At 39.2% G+C, this 16,429-nt stretch overlaps 1 protein-coding gene across 9 annotated transcripts in view; it reads left to right on the forward strand.

Moving 5' to 3' along the window:
• GABPB1 (GA binding protein transcription factor subunit beta 1) overlaps positions 1-16,429 on the forward strand; it is a 77,281-nt gene that overhangs the window by 20,676 nt on the left and 40,176 nt on the right. The window lies entirely within an intron of this gene.

Consider the following 16,429-nt stretch of genomic DNA (forward strand, 5'->3'; position numbering starts at 1 on the left):
TGTTTCTTAATATTAATACACATTTAAGCACTGTTTCAAATCTCCAAATGATCTTTTAAATTTATTTTATTATTTTTTATAGTGATAATTTAATTGTTAATGCGTAAGTTCCGACAAAACTGTATGTATATTTAAACATTTTTATTTATTTATTTTTTATTGAAAACATTTATTTATATATAGATTTTTAACATATATCACAAGGAAAATGTTACTTAAGGAAATTTGTTTATTCCTAAAAACTTCTTCATTAAATCTAAATGTATAAAATCTTGTTTTTAACTTGGAATCATTGTATTCCATGTTTTTCAACATAATCTGTTTGATCAAATTTTGTTGGTGATACAGCATTTCTTTTTTTAAAAAATTAGTTTATTTAAAATATGAATTTATTTATTTTAATTGGAGGTTAATTACTTTACAATATGGTATTGGTTTTGCCATACATCAACATGAATCTACCGCAGGTATACATGTGTTCCCCATCCTGAACCCCCCTCCCTCCTCCCTCCCTGTACCATCCCTCCGGGTCGTCCCGGTGCACCAGCCTCAAGCATCCAGTATCATGCATTGATTTGGTGATTCGTTTCACATATGATATTATACAAGTTTCAGTGCCATTCTCCCAAATCATCCCACCCTCTCCCTCTCCCACAGAGTCCAAAAGATTGTTCTATACATCAGTGTCTCTTCTGCTGTCTCGTATACAGGGTTATCGTTACCATCTTTCTAAATTCCATATATATGCGTTAGTATACTGTATTGGTGTTTTTATTTCTGGCTTACTTCACTCTGTATAATAGGCTCCAGTTTCATCTACCTCATTAGAACTGATTAAAATGTATTCTTTTTAATGGCTGAGTAATACTCCATTGTGTATATGTACCACAGCTTTCTTATCCATTCATCTGCTGATGGACATCTAGGTTGCTTCCATGTCCTGGCTATTATAAACAGTGCTGCGATGAACATTGGGGTACACGTGTCTCTTTCAATTCTGGTTTCCTCAGTGTGTATGCCCAGCAGTGGGATTGCTGGGTCATAAGGCAGTTCTATTTCCAGTTTTTTAAGGAATCTCCACACTGTTCTCCATAGTGGCTGTACTAGTTTGCATTCCCACCAGCAGTGTAAGAGGGTTCCCTTTTCTCCACACCCTCTCCAGCATGTATTGCTTGTAGACTTTTGGATCGCAGCCATTCTGACTGGGGTGAAATGGTACCTCATAGTGCTTTTGATTTGCATTTCTCTGATAATGAGTGATGTTGAGCATCTTTTCATGTGTTTGTTAGCCATCTGTATGTCTTCTTTGGAGAAATGTCTGTTTAGTTCTTTGGCCCATTTTTTGATTGGATCGTTTATCTTTCTGGAATTGAGCTGCAGGAGTTGCTTGTATATTTTTGAGATTAGTTGTTTGTCAGTTGCTTCATTAGCTATTATTTTCTCCCATTCTGAAGGCTGTCTTTCTAAATTTAGGGCAGTTTTAGCTGCACAGCAAAATTTAGGGGCAAATAGAAAGGTTTCTCATACACCATCTTTCCCCATACATGTATAACCTCTGCCATTGCCAGTATCGGCCGCCAGAGTAGTACACTGTTAACAATCGAACCTGCATTAACACATCATAGTCCATAGTTTACGTTGTGGTTCATTCTTTGCTAAGTTGCTAAGTTGCCTCAGTCGTGTCCGACTCTGTACAGCCTCAGAGACAGCAGCCCACCAGGCTCCCCCGTCCCTGGGATTCTCCAGGCAAGAACATTGGAGTGGGTTGCCATTTCCTTCTCCAGTGCATGAAAGTGAAAAGTGAAAGGGAAGTCACTCACTCGTGTCCGACTCTTCGTGACCCCATGGACTACAGCCTACCAGGCTTCTCCATCCATGGGATTTTCCAGGCAAGAGTACTGGAGTGGGGTGCCATTGCCTTCTCCAGGTTCATTCTTGGTGGTGTGCATTCTAGGATTTGGAAAAATGTATAGTGACAAGTTTGAGCATTCTTTGGCATTGCCTTTCTTTGGGATTGGAATGAAAACTGACTCGATGGACGTGAGTCTGAGTGAACTCCGGGAGTTAGTGATGGACAGGGAGGCCTGGCGTGCTGCGATTCATGGGGTCACAAAGAATTGGACACGACTGAGTGACTGAACTGAACTGAACTGATAGTGACAAGTATCCATCATTAATGGTATCATGCAAGTAGTTGTTCAGTGCCCTAAAAAAATGACTTTTAAAAATTTACATTTAGTTTCTTCAGACTGAATCCAGAGTCCACACATTGCATTTGATTGATGTGTTGGTTGGATCTTCTAAACTCTGTAGGTTTTGGGGGAAGGGGGAACTAAAGATTTTGACTACCTTTAGACTTTAATACCTGGAGAAGGCAATGGCAACCCACTCCAGTACCCCTGCCTGGAAAATCCCATGGATGGAGGAGCCTGGTAAGCTGCAGTCCATGGGGTCGCTAAGAGTTGGGCAGGACTGAGCGACTTCACTTTCCCTTTTCACTTTCATGCATTGGAGAAGGAAATGGCAACCCACTCCAGTGTTCTTGCCTGGAGAATCCAAGGGATGGCGGAGCCTGGTGGGCTGCCGTCTCTGGGATTGCACAGAGTCGGACATGACTGAAGTGACTTAGCAGCAGAATTTAATACATGGTATGATATCTAGGGAACCACTAAAGAAAGAGAGGATGTAACTTCCAAATCAGTAGATGAAATAGATAGAATGTTTTAAAAAAAATCAATCTGAAAGAAGACAAGAAAGAACAGAAACTGAACAGAGAACAGTGGAAAGCATACAATAAGATGCTAGATTTAAACCTAGGTAGATGGCATCCCACTCCAGTACTCTTGCCTGGAAAATCCCATGGACGGAGGAGCCTGGTAGGCTGCAGTCCATGGGGTCACTAAGAGTCGGACATGACTGAGTGACTTCACTTTGACTTTTCACTTTCATGCATTGGAGAAGGAAATGGCAACCCACTCCAGTATTCTTCCCTGGAGAATCCCAGGGACGGGGGAGCTTGGTGGGCTACTATCCCTGGGGTCACACAGAGTCGGACACGACTGAAGCAACTTAGCCGCAACAGCAGCAGATAGTACTTAAAGGTAGAAATATCCAAATGATTACACAGGTATCATCCTAGCACAAGGCACTATCAGCCTGAAATATTTTCGTAACTAGTATTCCTGTGTCAGTTCTTCCCACCTTCTATGTATTTCCCACATGACTTGAGTTGTTGTTGTTCAGTCACTCAGTCATGTCTCTTTGTGACCCCATGGACTGCAACACACTAGGCTTCCCTGTCCTTCACTATCTCTTGGAGTTTGCTCAAACTCATGTGCATTGAGTTGATGATGCCATCCAACCATCTCCTCCTCTGTTGACCCCTTCTCCTCCTGCCCTCAGTCTTTCCCAGCCATCAGTGTCTTTTCCAGTGAGTTGGGTCTTTGCATCAGTCAGGTGGCCAAAGCATTGGAGCTTCAGCATCAATCCTTCCAATGAATATCCAGGGTTGATTTCTGTTAGGATTGACTGGTTTCATCTCCTTGCTCTAAAGGGTCTCTTAGGAGTCTTCTCCAGCACCACAGTTCGAATTCTTTGATGCTCAGCCTTCTTTATGGTCCAACTCTCGTACGTGTGTAGTTTTTTAAAAAACTAATTCAGTCACATCACAACCCTTAAGTTTAAAACATTCTAATATCTTCCTAGTAAACCGAATACAATCCAGACTCCTTAAAATTCCCAAAAGGCCCTACATGAAGTGGCCCATTCATACCTTTGTGATTGCATATCCTACTCTTCTACTTTTATCTCAGGGCTCGTATATTGGGTTGGCTAAAAAGTTCATTTTGCTTTCGTGTAACATCTTATCGAAAAACTCGAGTGAACTTTTTGGCCAACCCAGTGCTTGGCCTCTCTCTGGATCACCAGGAACAGTCAGAATTCTTAGCTTTAAGCACCAGAAAGCACCTCTGGTGAATTTTATAGGAAAGGAATACATCACAGAAAGAAACTCCTATCGTTACTGTGATTGGAATCTGCTGCCGCTCTTGTCGTAATGGATTCTATGTACTTCCTGCTTTTTTAATGGCACTATCACCTAAGTTAAATTCTGGCTTAAATACTTCTCTTTTGGAGAGGAGATCATATGACTGTATCCCAATTGCAAGGAAAGCTGGGAAAGCAGTTAACTAGCTTCAATAATAGGTGGAGGTTTCTTCTTTCAAGACTTTCTTCACTTTCTACCATAAGTGTGGTGTCATCTGCATATCTGCTCAATATCTAGAATTCCCTAGATGTTGAGCAGCTTAAAGATTGTTATATCCATCATGGTGCTTTTCTCTGGGATCCTTCCTTGCTTTGCCTCTTCCTTCATTTGTGTCTCTACTCACATGTCACCTCCTCAAGGAGGCCTGTCCTTAGACTTTTCTTAAATGGCAATTCTTTGTCCCTAATCCAGTACTCTTGCATTTTCTTCAGTTCAGTTCAGTTCAATTCAGTCACTCAATCGTGTCCGATTCTTTGCGACCCCATGAATCGCAGCACGCCAGGCCTCCCTGTCCATCACCAACTCCCAGAGTTCACTCAGACTCACGTACATCAAGTCGGTGATGCCATCCAGCCATCTCATCCTCTGGCGTCCCCTTCTCCTCCTGCACCCAATCCCTCCCAGCATCAGAGTCTTTTCCAATGAGTCAACTCTTCGCATGAGGTGGCCATAGTACTGGAGTTTCAGCTTCAACATCATTCCTTCCAAAGAGCACCCAGGACCAATCTCCTTTAGAATGGACTGGTTGGATCTCCTTGCAGTCCAAGGGACTCTCAAGAGTCTTCTCCAACACCAGAGTTCAAAGCATCAATTCTTCGGCACTCAGCTTTCTTCACAGTCCAACTCTCACATCCATACATGACTACTGGAAAAACCATAGCCTTGACTAGATGGACCTTTGTTGTCAAAGTAATGTCTCTGCTTTTGAATATGCCATCTAGGTTGGTCATAACTTTCCTTCCAAGGAGTAAGCATCTTTTAATTTCATGGCTGCAATCACCATCTGCAGTGATTTTGGAGCCCCAAAAATAAAGTCTGACACTGTTTCCCCATCTATTTCCCATGAAGTGATGGGACCAGATGCCATGATCTTAGTTTTCTGAATGTTGAGTTTTAAGCCAACTTTTTCACTCTCCTCTTTTACTTTCATCAAGAGGCTTTTTAGTTCCTCTTCACTTTCTACCGTAAGTGTGGTGTCATCTGCATATCTGAGGTTATTGATATTTCTCCCGGCAATCTTGATTCCAGCTTGTGCTTCTTCTAGCCCAGCGTTTCTCATGATGTACTCTGCATAGAAGTTAAATAAGCAGGGTGACAATATACAGCCTTGATGTACTCCTTTTCCTATTTGGAACCAGTCTGTTGTTCCATGTCCAGTTCTAACTGTTGCTTGCTGACCTGCATATAGGTTTCTCAAGAGGCAAGTCAGGTGGTCTGGTATTCCCATCTCTTTCAGAATTTTCCACCGTTTCTTGTGATCCACACAGTCAAAGGCTTTGGCATAGTCAATAAAGCAGAAATAGATACTTTTGTGGAACTCTCTTGCTTTTTTGATGGTCCAGCAGATGTTGGCAATTTGATCTCTGGTTCCTCTGCCTTTTCTAAAAACGGTTTGAACATCAGGAAGTTCACGGTTCACGTATTGCTGAAGCCTGGCTTGGAGAGTTTTGAGCATTACTTTACTAGCGTGTGAGATGAATGCAATTGTGTGGTAGTTTGAGCATTCTTGGCATTGCTTTTCTTTGGGATTGGAATGAAAACTGACCTTTTCCAGTCCTGTGGCCACTGCTGAGTTTTCCAAATTTGCTGGCATATTGAGTGCAGCACTTTCACAGCATCATCTTTCAGGATTTGAAATAGCTCAACTGGAATTCCATCACCTCCACTAGCTTTGTTCGTAGTGATGCTTTCTAAGGCCCACTTGACTTCACATTCCAGGTTGTCTGGCTCTAGGTGAGTGATCAGACCATCGTGATTATCTTGGTTGTGAAGATCTTTTTTGTACAGTTCTTCTGTGTATTCTTGCCACCTCTTCTTAATATCTTCTGCTTTTGTTAGGTCCATACCATTTCTGTCCTTTATCAAGCCCATCTTTGCATGAAATGTTCCCTTGGTATCTCTGATTTCTTGAAGAGATCTCTAGTCTTTCCCATTTTGTTGTTTTCCTCTATTTCTTTGCATTGATCTCTGAGGAAGGCTTTCTTATATCTCCTTGCTATTCTTTGGATTTCTGCATTCAGATGCTTATATCTTTCCTTTTCTCCTTTGCTTTTCTCTTCTCTTATTTTCACAGCTATTTGTAAGGCCTCCCCAGACAGCCATTTTGCTTTTTTGCATTTCTTTTCCATGGGGATGGTCTTGATCCCTGTCTCCTGTATAATGTCTCCATTTTCTTATCCTGCCTTATATGTTCTTCTTAGCAGTTATCACTACAACTTTAACTGACTGGTTGATTGATTACTTGCCAGGCTCTCCCTTTACTGCAAAAGCTCTATGGGTTAGGGACTTGTCTGTTTTTGTTTGCCTTTCTGTTGGAAGATAGTGTATGCTAAGTACGCATTTGTTTAATGAACGAAGAGGAAGTGTACAGATTATGGCATAAATTGCTGATAAAAATGGAAAGGTAGAATTGTTGAGGAGTTAGCTTATTTAAGAAAAAGCTTATTTGGGAAGAGGAATGTTAGAAATGGGTTGGTTGAATATACAGTGGATTAAAGACAATCTCTTTAACAAGTGGTGCTGGGAAAACTGGTCAACCACTTGTAAAAGAATGAAACTAGACCACTTTCTAACACCATACAGAAAAATAAACTCAAAATGGATTAAAGATCTAAACGTAAGACCAGAAACTATAAAACTCCTAGAGGAGAACATAGGCAAAACACTCTCTGACATACATCACAGCAGGATCCTCTATGACCCACCTCCCAGAATATTGGAAATAAAGGCAAGAATAAACAAATGGGACCTAATTAAACTTAAAAGCTTCTGCACAACAAAGGAAATTATAAGCAAGGTGAAAAGACAGCCTTCAGAATGGGAGAAAATAATAGCTGATGAAGCAACTGACGAACAACTAATCTCAAAAATATACAAGCAACTCCTGCAGCTCAATTCCAGAAAAATAAATGACCCAATCAAAAAATGGGCCAAAGAACTAAACAGACATTTCTCCAAAGAAGACATACAGATGGCTAACAAACACATGAAAAGATGCTCAACATCACTCATTATCAGAGAAATGCAAATCAAAAGCACTATGAGGTACCATTTCACCCCAGTCAGAATGGCTGCGATCCAAAAGTCTACAAGCAATACATGCTGGAGAGGGTGTGGAGAAAAGGGAACCCTCTTACACTGCTGGTGGGAATGCAAACTAGTACAGCCACTATGGAGAACAGTGTGGAGATTCCTTAAAAAACTGGAAATAGAACTGCCTTATGACCCAGCAATCCCACTGCTGGGCATACACACTGAGGAAACCAGAATTGAAAGAGACACGTGTACCCCAATGTTCATCGCAGCACTGTTTATAGTAGCCAGGACATGGAAGCAACCTAGATGTCCATCAGCAGATGAATGGATAAGAAAGCTGTGGTACATATACACAATGGAGTATTACCCAGCCATTAAAAAGAGTACATTTTAATCAGTTCTAATGAGGTGGATGAAACTGGAGCCTATTATACAGAGTGAAGTAAGCCAGAAAGAAAAACACCAATACAGTATACTAATGCATATATATGGAATTTAGAAAGATGGTAACGATAACCCTGTATACGAGACAGCAGAAGAGACACTGATGTATAGAACAATCTTTTGGACTCTGTGGGAGAGGGAGAGGGTGGGATGATTTGGGAGAATGGCACTGAAACATGTATAATGTCATATATGGAAAGAGTTGCCAGTCCAGGTTCGATGCACGATACTGGATGCTTGAGGCTGGTGCACCGGGACAACCCAGAGGGACGGCATGGGGAGGGAGGAGGGAGGAGGGTTCAGGAGGGGGAACACATGTATATCTGTGGCGGATTCATTTTGATATATGGCAAAACCAATACAATATTGTAAAATTAAAAAATAAAATTAAATTAAAAAAAGAAATTGGTTGGTTGAAATCTGGGATTTGGAAAAAAGGGTCATGACCATTGCAAATGGGAAATATGAGGTCTGGAATAAGGTGGGCTTGTATGGAATGAGGAAGAACTATTAGATTCTGATGACTGTTGGAGGTTATTAAATGGGAGGTTAGAAAACTGGATGAAATGAATATATGAGGTTGAAGTAGTTGATACACGAACTTAAACTGTAGGTTGAAATTTTGACTTGATTGCTACAGAGTAAAAGGTTACTCATTTTTTTTAATTAAAAATAAAATAGTATTTTCACATAGCTGAGTACTGTGCTGCTGTAAAACAATTTGATTTATACCTTTTTTTTCCCAGATTCCACATGTAAGTGCCGTCACGTGATACTTGTCTTTTTCTGTCTGACTTCCTTCACTGTGTATAATCTCTGGGTCCGCCCATGTTGCTGCATATGGCAGTATTTCATTCCTTTCTTATGACTGAGGAATCTGTTATGTGTGTATTGTTTCACATCATGGTTTTCTCTGGATGTATGCCTAGGAATTATTGATATTTTTACTTTGACAGCATTTGATATATATTGTAGGGTAAAGTCCATAAGTTTTATGCTTCTGTGTGTGCTTGCTCAGTCACTTCAGTTGTGTCTGACTTGTGACTCCATGGACTATAACCTGCCAGGTTACTCTGCCCATGGATTATCCTGGCAAGAATATTGTAGTGGGTTGCCATTTCCTTCTCCAGGGGATCTTCCTGACCCAGGGACTGAGCCTGAGGTTCCTGTTATTGGCAGGCAGATTCTTCACTGTTGAGCCGCCTGGGAAGCCCTTTTTGTTTATATATTAGGAGGCAATAGAGATACTAGCGTACAATTCAAAGAAACGAAGCAAAAAAACCTGACAGTGATAAGTTGAATTATAAATGCCAGTATGAATTTATGATTTAAAATATTTATTTCTTAATTCTACCTAAATATATATTTCTTTCTTAGCTCTGCCCGTGGAAAAGACCTAGAAAAAGTGTGTCCCTTTGGTAAAAATGAGTACTGCTCTTGCTCCAGTTTTGGTCTTTAAATACTTCTGCCTAGGATCCAGAGCTCCTCAAGAAATGACTGATTCCAGGATTGTGGCGGAAACATACACAGTACAACTGGAACGTGTTTTGCCAGAAGTGGGAAAACTTTCACAGACACAAAAGCCAACCCAAAGAAGCCCTTGGCCAAAATTGAGACAGATTGAAATAAAAAAGAATAAGGAGAGTAATGTATAGAAACAAACAAAAAAACCCAGAATAAATGGAAATGGCATTTATACCTGTTCTTTACTCTGAAAATCAGTAAACATTTGAACTGCCTTTTTAGTAGAAACTATATTATAGTTAATGAGGAATGCCAGATAGTAAATATAGAAAGAATTATAGAATTGGAAATCACAATTTGTTACAACCTTTTATGGAATAATTGACTTGGGCCAGGATCATTAATGGATTATAAAAGTGTTAGTCAAAAGGTTCATTGGTAATTGAATATTCACATGGAGCCAAAGCAAATCCACAGAGTTCTGGTTGGTCTTGAAGTAATATAATAAAGCTTGACACATACACAATATCGTTATGCTTTCTGTTGATGGATATTTAGTTTGCTTCCATGTCCTAGCTGTTGTAAATAATGCTGCAGTGAACATGGGGATGCATCAGTTTCCTTAGAATGAAACTAATTTCGGAGAAGGAAAATGGCAACCCACACCAGTATTCTTGCCTGGAAAATCCCATGGACAGAGGAGTCTGGCGGGCTACAGTCCTTGGGATTACCAAGAGTTGGACACGACTTAGCAACTAAACCACCACCAAAACTAATTTAGAGGTGTAACAACCAGATGTAGTGTTTGTCAGCTTTAAAGTACATTTGTTTTTAGAAGGGAGCAGGAGGAAGCAAGATGGCCAACTTTTAATTTAGAATGTGGGTGATGGGCACACGGGTAGGTGTGTTTGTGTACACACACACACATATATACACATATACATATACTTTTCTATGTTTGAAAATTTTTGTAATAAAAACTTTTAAAATAGTTTTCTGTCGATACTTAAATCGCTTGTAGTTTCTTTTCTTTTTTCTATTACAAAAAGTATTTCTATACACATTCTCACACATGTTGTTCTCTTTGTACACATGCTGTAGAATATACAAGGAAATAGGCTAGCTTCCTAGCAGTGGAATCCCTGAATCAGTGGGTAGGTGCTTCTTCAGCTCAACTAGATACTGATGAATTGTTCTTCAAAATGATTGTACTGATGAGAAAGAGGTCATGAAATGTATGACTTTTCTACTAGATGATGAGTTCTTTGATGGTAGAGACTCACATACATTTGTGTGTTTAGTTGCTAAGTTGTATCGGACTCGATGAATTGTTCTTCAAAATGATTGTACTGATGAGAAAGAGGTCATGAAATGTATGACTTTTCTACTAGATGATGAGTTCTTTGATGGTAGAGACTCACATACATTTGTGTGTTTAGTTGCTAAGTTGTATCGGACTCTTTGCAACCGCGTGGACTGTAGCCTGCTAGACTCCTTTGTCCATTCTCTTGCAAGAATCCTGGAATATGTTGCCATTTGCTAACTCCAGGGGATCTTCCCAACCCAGGGATGGAACCCGAGTCTCTTGTGTCTTCTGTATTGGCGGAAGCCCCCTAGAGACTCACGTATAGAAATATTTAAATTGAATGAAATTGTATTTTAGGGAGATTGCCTGGCAGCAGGATGGAGAAACCAGAGTTAGGTCAGCTAAGAGGCTACTGTGATGTTTAAAGTATGAAGCTGTGAGTGTATAGGAGTAGAGGTAGTGGAGGGGAAGGAAGGAAATAGAAATCTTGGAAAGAAAAGATCAAAGTGTATGCGTTCTTATTGTTGGATGTTGATACTTCACTCTTGTGCCTTACAACAGCCAGCAGTTGGTTGGTTCCACTTTATAGTAAACAAGTATGTTATGCTTTCCTGGTTAATTCAAAACTGTGTACTGGTCCAGGTCTAATAGAGTTTTAGCCTTATCTCCATTCTATGCTCATACTCATTTTCAATCCTCAGTCTCTTTCTGGGATAAATACATGTGATTTAAGAGAGACTAGTAGTTGAATGAGGTAAAGGGACAGTGAGTTGCAAAGATGAAGTAGAGTCCAAAGTAGAATCTATGGATGTTTCATCCCCAAATCAGTTTGTGAAGTCTTACAAGGACTAAGGCTATATCTTCCTGTAGTTTTTAGAAGGAAAGTCTATCTAGTCTCCTAATGGAAAATTCATCGCATGCAGTTTTTCTAAAAGAATGCCATATATATATATATATATATAAACATATACATGTTTATATATATATTTTTCCAGTTTTATTAAGATATAATTGATATAACTGCATTATATAAATTTTAAGGTGTACAGCATAATGATTTGATTTACATACATCATGAAGTGATTATCACAGTAAATTTTAGTGAATGTCCACCATCTCATATAGATAAAAAATTTTGTGGTGAGAACTCTTAGGATTTATTCCCTTCACAACTTTTATATATAACATACAGCAGTGTTGGAGAAGGAAATGGCAACCCACTCCAATATTCTTGCCTGCAGAATCCCATGGACAGAGGAGCCTGGTGGCTACAGTCTTATCGGATTGCAAGAGTTGGACACGACTGAGTGACTAAGCACACACGCAGCAGTGTTTTTTTTTTTTTTTTTTTTACTTAAGCATAAATTTAATAAAATGTGTGCAGGATTTGTTTGCATATAAATGGGAGACAAAGATGAAAGGATTCAAGAAAGATTTACAGAAACAGAGAAATTGCATGGATTAGAAGACTCAATACTGTTAAAATGTCAAGCTTCTTACCACCTTGATTAATTATATTAATCATGTTGCACATTACACCCCAGTACTTACTTATAACTTCTTATAACTGGAAGTTTGTACCTTTTGATTATTTTCATCCAACCCCTTCTCCTCACCCCCTACCTCCGGTTACAACAAATCTGTTTCCTTGAGTTTGTTTTTAAGGTATAATTGACCTACAACACTACAGTAGAATGTTGTATATAGATGCCCAAAGGTGAGGAAAAGAGCTATTAATATATTCTGTATTTTTTGGTCTCTATTTGAATAGAAAACTGTTACAACTTTAAAGGTCAGAGCATTGAGAATGGGCTATCCTGTATATATATATATTTTTTTGCTACATTGTAAGGCATGTGGGACCTTAGTTCCCTGACCAGGGATCGAACCCATGCCACTTGCAGTGGAAGTGCAGAGTTCTAACCTGGACTGCAGGGAAGTCCCTGTAGGCAATATTCTTAACCTGTAGCAAAAGCAATAGAATATAGAGGTGAAGGTAAAAGAAACAGATCCAATATGGAGTCAGATTTGTTTTCCTCTATTACAGTATCTTGTATTTATGAGTGTGGGTGGGAAATGTGCTGGGCAAAATCTGTATTTAAACTCTGTGGTGGTTGTGTGGGATTTTACTATACTATTGTGTCTATTTTTATATATGCTCAAAATTATCCAAGAAAGTAAAAAAATATAAAGACTACAATATTCCTTTATGGTATATATTAATTTAACTATTTGTAGTAAGGCATTTCAGTGTTTTCCAATTTTAAATAACACTACTATATATACATTGATATTTCAAATAGTTTTCTTGTGATTTCTATGAGTGGAATTACCAGGTCAAAGTGTGAAAATTTTAAAAGCTTTAGATATACACATAGTGTTAAATTTCTTGATGAAAAACTAGAAGAATTTTATTGGGTTTATAATTGTACTCATTGAGCATGGGGTGATATTGCACATTTTATTCTAAAATTTTGAATGAGACAAAGTTTATTATTAAGTATATTATAGTAGGCTTACATTTTCTAAGTGTTTTAATTCATTTTCTTTTTTGAGTGTTAATAGGTCACATAGAACTAATATTTCCATTTTATAGAGAGTTTTCATGTCCAGTAAATGCTGGAATTCTCACAATAGCTTTTTGAACTATGAATTCAGTTCAGTTCAGTCACTCAGTGGTTTCCGCCTCTTTGTGACCCCATGGATTGCAGCACGCCAGACTTCCCTGTCCATCATCAACTCCTGGAGCTTGCTCAGACTCAATGTCCATCAAGTCGGTGATGCCATCCAACCATCTCATCCTCTGTCATCCCCTTCTCCTCCTGCCTTCAATCTTTCCCAGCATCATTTTTGTGTACATGCTTTATTTGTTAAAATACCATTAGATTATTCCTCAGGATAAGAGCAAAGGTCATCCCCTGCAGAAACTTAGGATCTATGTACAGCATTTTACAGAAGACAACACTTGAGCTGAAGCCTGCATGCTGACCAGAGAAGGGTGACATGAGCGGACTCAGCAAAGAAAGGAAGTCAGGCAGGGAAGGGAAGGTGCCATCTGAATCAAACTTCGGCCACCATCAGGGCAAGTCTTGTGATGGTCACAGATTGGAGGCTGTTTTTGGAAGGATCGAGTACCACACAGGGGTTCTATGTGTCTTCACAGCTAGACCCAGGCTGAGGTGCCATTAGGTCAATGTCACTCAAATTTCTGGCCAGCCATACTCTTGCAGCAAAGAGTCCCAAATTGAGAATCAAGTTCCTCTGGAAGTCATTCCTGTCGGTGCCAAAGCAGTAGACGCCCTGAAGCCAGTCTCCCAATGTTGTCTGGAATTTGGGGAGCTTCATTTGCTGAGGCTGCAGCGGTCATGCCAGCCCCACTGAAAGCCATAGCAGCACCTCCACTCTCCGTAAGAACTCTCAGTTCAGTCGCTCAGTCGTGTCCAACTCTTTGCGACCCTATGGACTACATAGCAAGCACGCCAGGTTTCTCTGTCCATCACTAACTCCTGGAGCCAACTCAAACTCATGTCAGTTGAGTCAGTAATACCATACAACCATCTCATCTTCTGTCGTCCCCTTCTCCTGTCTTCAATCTTTCCCAGCATCAGGTCTTTTCAAATGAGTCAGTTCTTCACATCAGGTGGCCAAAGTATTGGAGTTTCAGCTTCAGCATCAGTCCTTCATCAGTCCAATGAATAGGCAGGACTGATTTCCTTTAGGATGGACTGGTTTGATCTCCTTGCAGTCCAAGGGGCTCTTAAGAGTCTTCTCCACATCACAGTTCAAAAGCATCAATTCTTCAGCCCTCAGCTTTCTTTATGGTCCAACTCTCACATCCATACATGACAACTGGAAAAACCATAGCTTTGACTAGATGGACCTTTGTTGGCAAAGTAATGTCTCAGGTTTTTACTATACTGTCTAGGTTGTTCATAGCTTTTCCTTGAAGGAGCAAGCATCTTTTAATTTTATGGCTGCAGTCACCATCTGCAGTGATTTTGGAGGCCAGGAAAATTGTTTGTCACAGTTTCCATTGTTTCCCCATCTGTTTGCCATGAAGTGATGGGACCGGATGCTATAATCTGTGTTTTTTGAATGTTGAGTTTTACACCAGCTTTTCCACTCTGCTCTTTCACTTTCATCAAGAGGCTCTTTAGTTCCTGTTTGCTTTCTGCCATAAGGGTGGTGTCATCTGCATATCTGAGGTTATTGATATTTCTCCCGGCAATCTTGATTCCAGCTTGTGCTTCATCCACCTTGGCATTTCACATGATGTACCCTGCATATAAGTTAAATAAGCAGGGTGACAATATACAGCCTTGATGTACTCCTTTCCCAATTTGGAGCCAGTCTCTTGTTCCATGTCTGGTTCTAACTGTTATTTCTTGACCTGTATACAGGTTTCTCAGGTGGCAGGTAAGGTGGTCTGACATTCCTGTCTCTTGAAGAATATTCCAGTTTGTTGTGATACTCACAGTCAAAGGCTTTAGTGTAGTCAATGAAGCAGAAATAGATGTTTTTCTGAAATTCTCTTGGCTTTTTCTATGATCAAATGGATGTTGGCAATTTGATCTCTGGTTTCTGTGCCTTTTCTAAATCCAGCTTGAACATCTGGACGTTCCTGGTTCACTTTCTGTTGAAGTCTAGCTTGTAGAATTTTGAGCATTACTTTGCTAGCGTGTAAGATGAGTGCAATTGTGTGGTAGTTTGAATATTCTTTGACATTGCCTTTCTTTGGGTTTGGAATGAAAACTGACCTTTTCCAGTCCTGTGGCTACTGCTGAACTGTGAATTACAGAAATTCAAAACAAAAAAGACTTTTCAAATTAATTACTGGTAGTAAGTTCTGTTACCACTAGATGGCCCTCTCAGCAGGTACTGTGGAGCAAAAGTAGCTAGTTCATAGACATTTTGAAGTTCTTCTATTGATTTTATTAACATACATTTTAATTGGATTTTAAAAATGGTTTATATCAGATTATGATAAGCTGTTTTAGAAATAGTAAAGAAATTCAAGAGGGAGTTTTTTGCAGTGGGTTTTGTTGTGTTTTCTTCTCAAGAAGAAGAGAGTTTTAAACTAAGTGGCATTCAGTACCATACACATAATATATTTTCAGTAAATATTTTAAACCTTCATTAAAATTTATTGAATTGAATTAGGCTTCTCCATTTGCTTGTGGGAAAGATATTTGCCACTTTGCTAAAGCAAAAAAGCAATCTTTTCTGCTAAGTCTTTAAGTGATTTTATATAAATCTAAGTCTATCTCTGAGGATTTAATATATAGATAATGAAGTAAGTAAACTGATGGCTTGATGTGGAGCTATGGTCCCCTTGGTCAATTTTGTTGTCCTAACAAAATTGAGCTCCTCTAAGGGTCGATTATTCTACTGTAGTGTTCATGGTTCCTGTCTGGTGAGAAGTATGAGTGAAATTGCTATATTTTAGTATTTTTATCATCCTAACTTTTACTATCTTGACAAGAAAATTAGAGCATCTTTGACTTTGGTCTTATTTGATCTCACATGTATGTTCTTCTGTTGATTTTTCAATCTTATTATATTCATTAGTTTTGCTTTTATAATAAATATTTTATTTTGCATACTCTCCTAGCTTGAAATGAAAGCTATAGTTAATATTATCTGTACAACTTAAAAATCATTGTATCTCCCTAATTTCAATATAAAGGGAAGTAGAAGAAAAGCAATTTATAATAATATGTGTATTTCAATATGTAAGTACTGGAGCAGATTGCACTAGATGAAGCAGAAGGTAGTGAAATGCTTGTACCTGTACATAGAATCACTATGAATGTAATAACTGTGAAAGCTGGTTACAGTGTAGTATTATATTGGCGATTCAGGTACCCAAGTGGTATTGGCATTGGTGACATCATTTTCCAAAATGGTGAAAAACT

This window comes from Bos taurus, chromosome 10 (genome assembly GCF_002263795.3).
Source record: "Bos taurus isolate L1 Dominette 01449 registration number 42190680 breed Hereford chromosome 10, ARS-UCD2.0, whole genome shotgun sequence".
Taxonomy (NCBI): Eukaryota; Metazoa; Chordata; class Mammalia; order Artiodactyla; family Bovidae; genus Bos; species Bos taurus.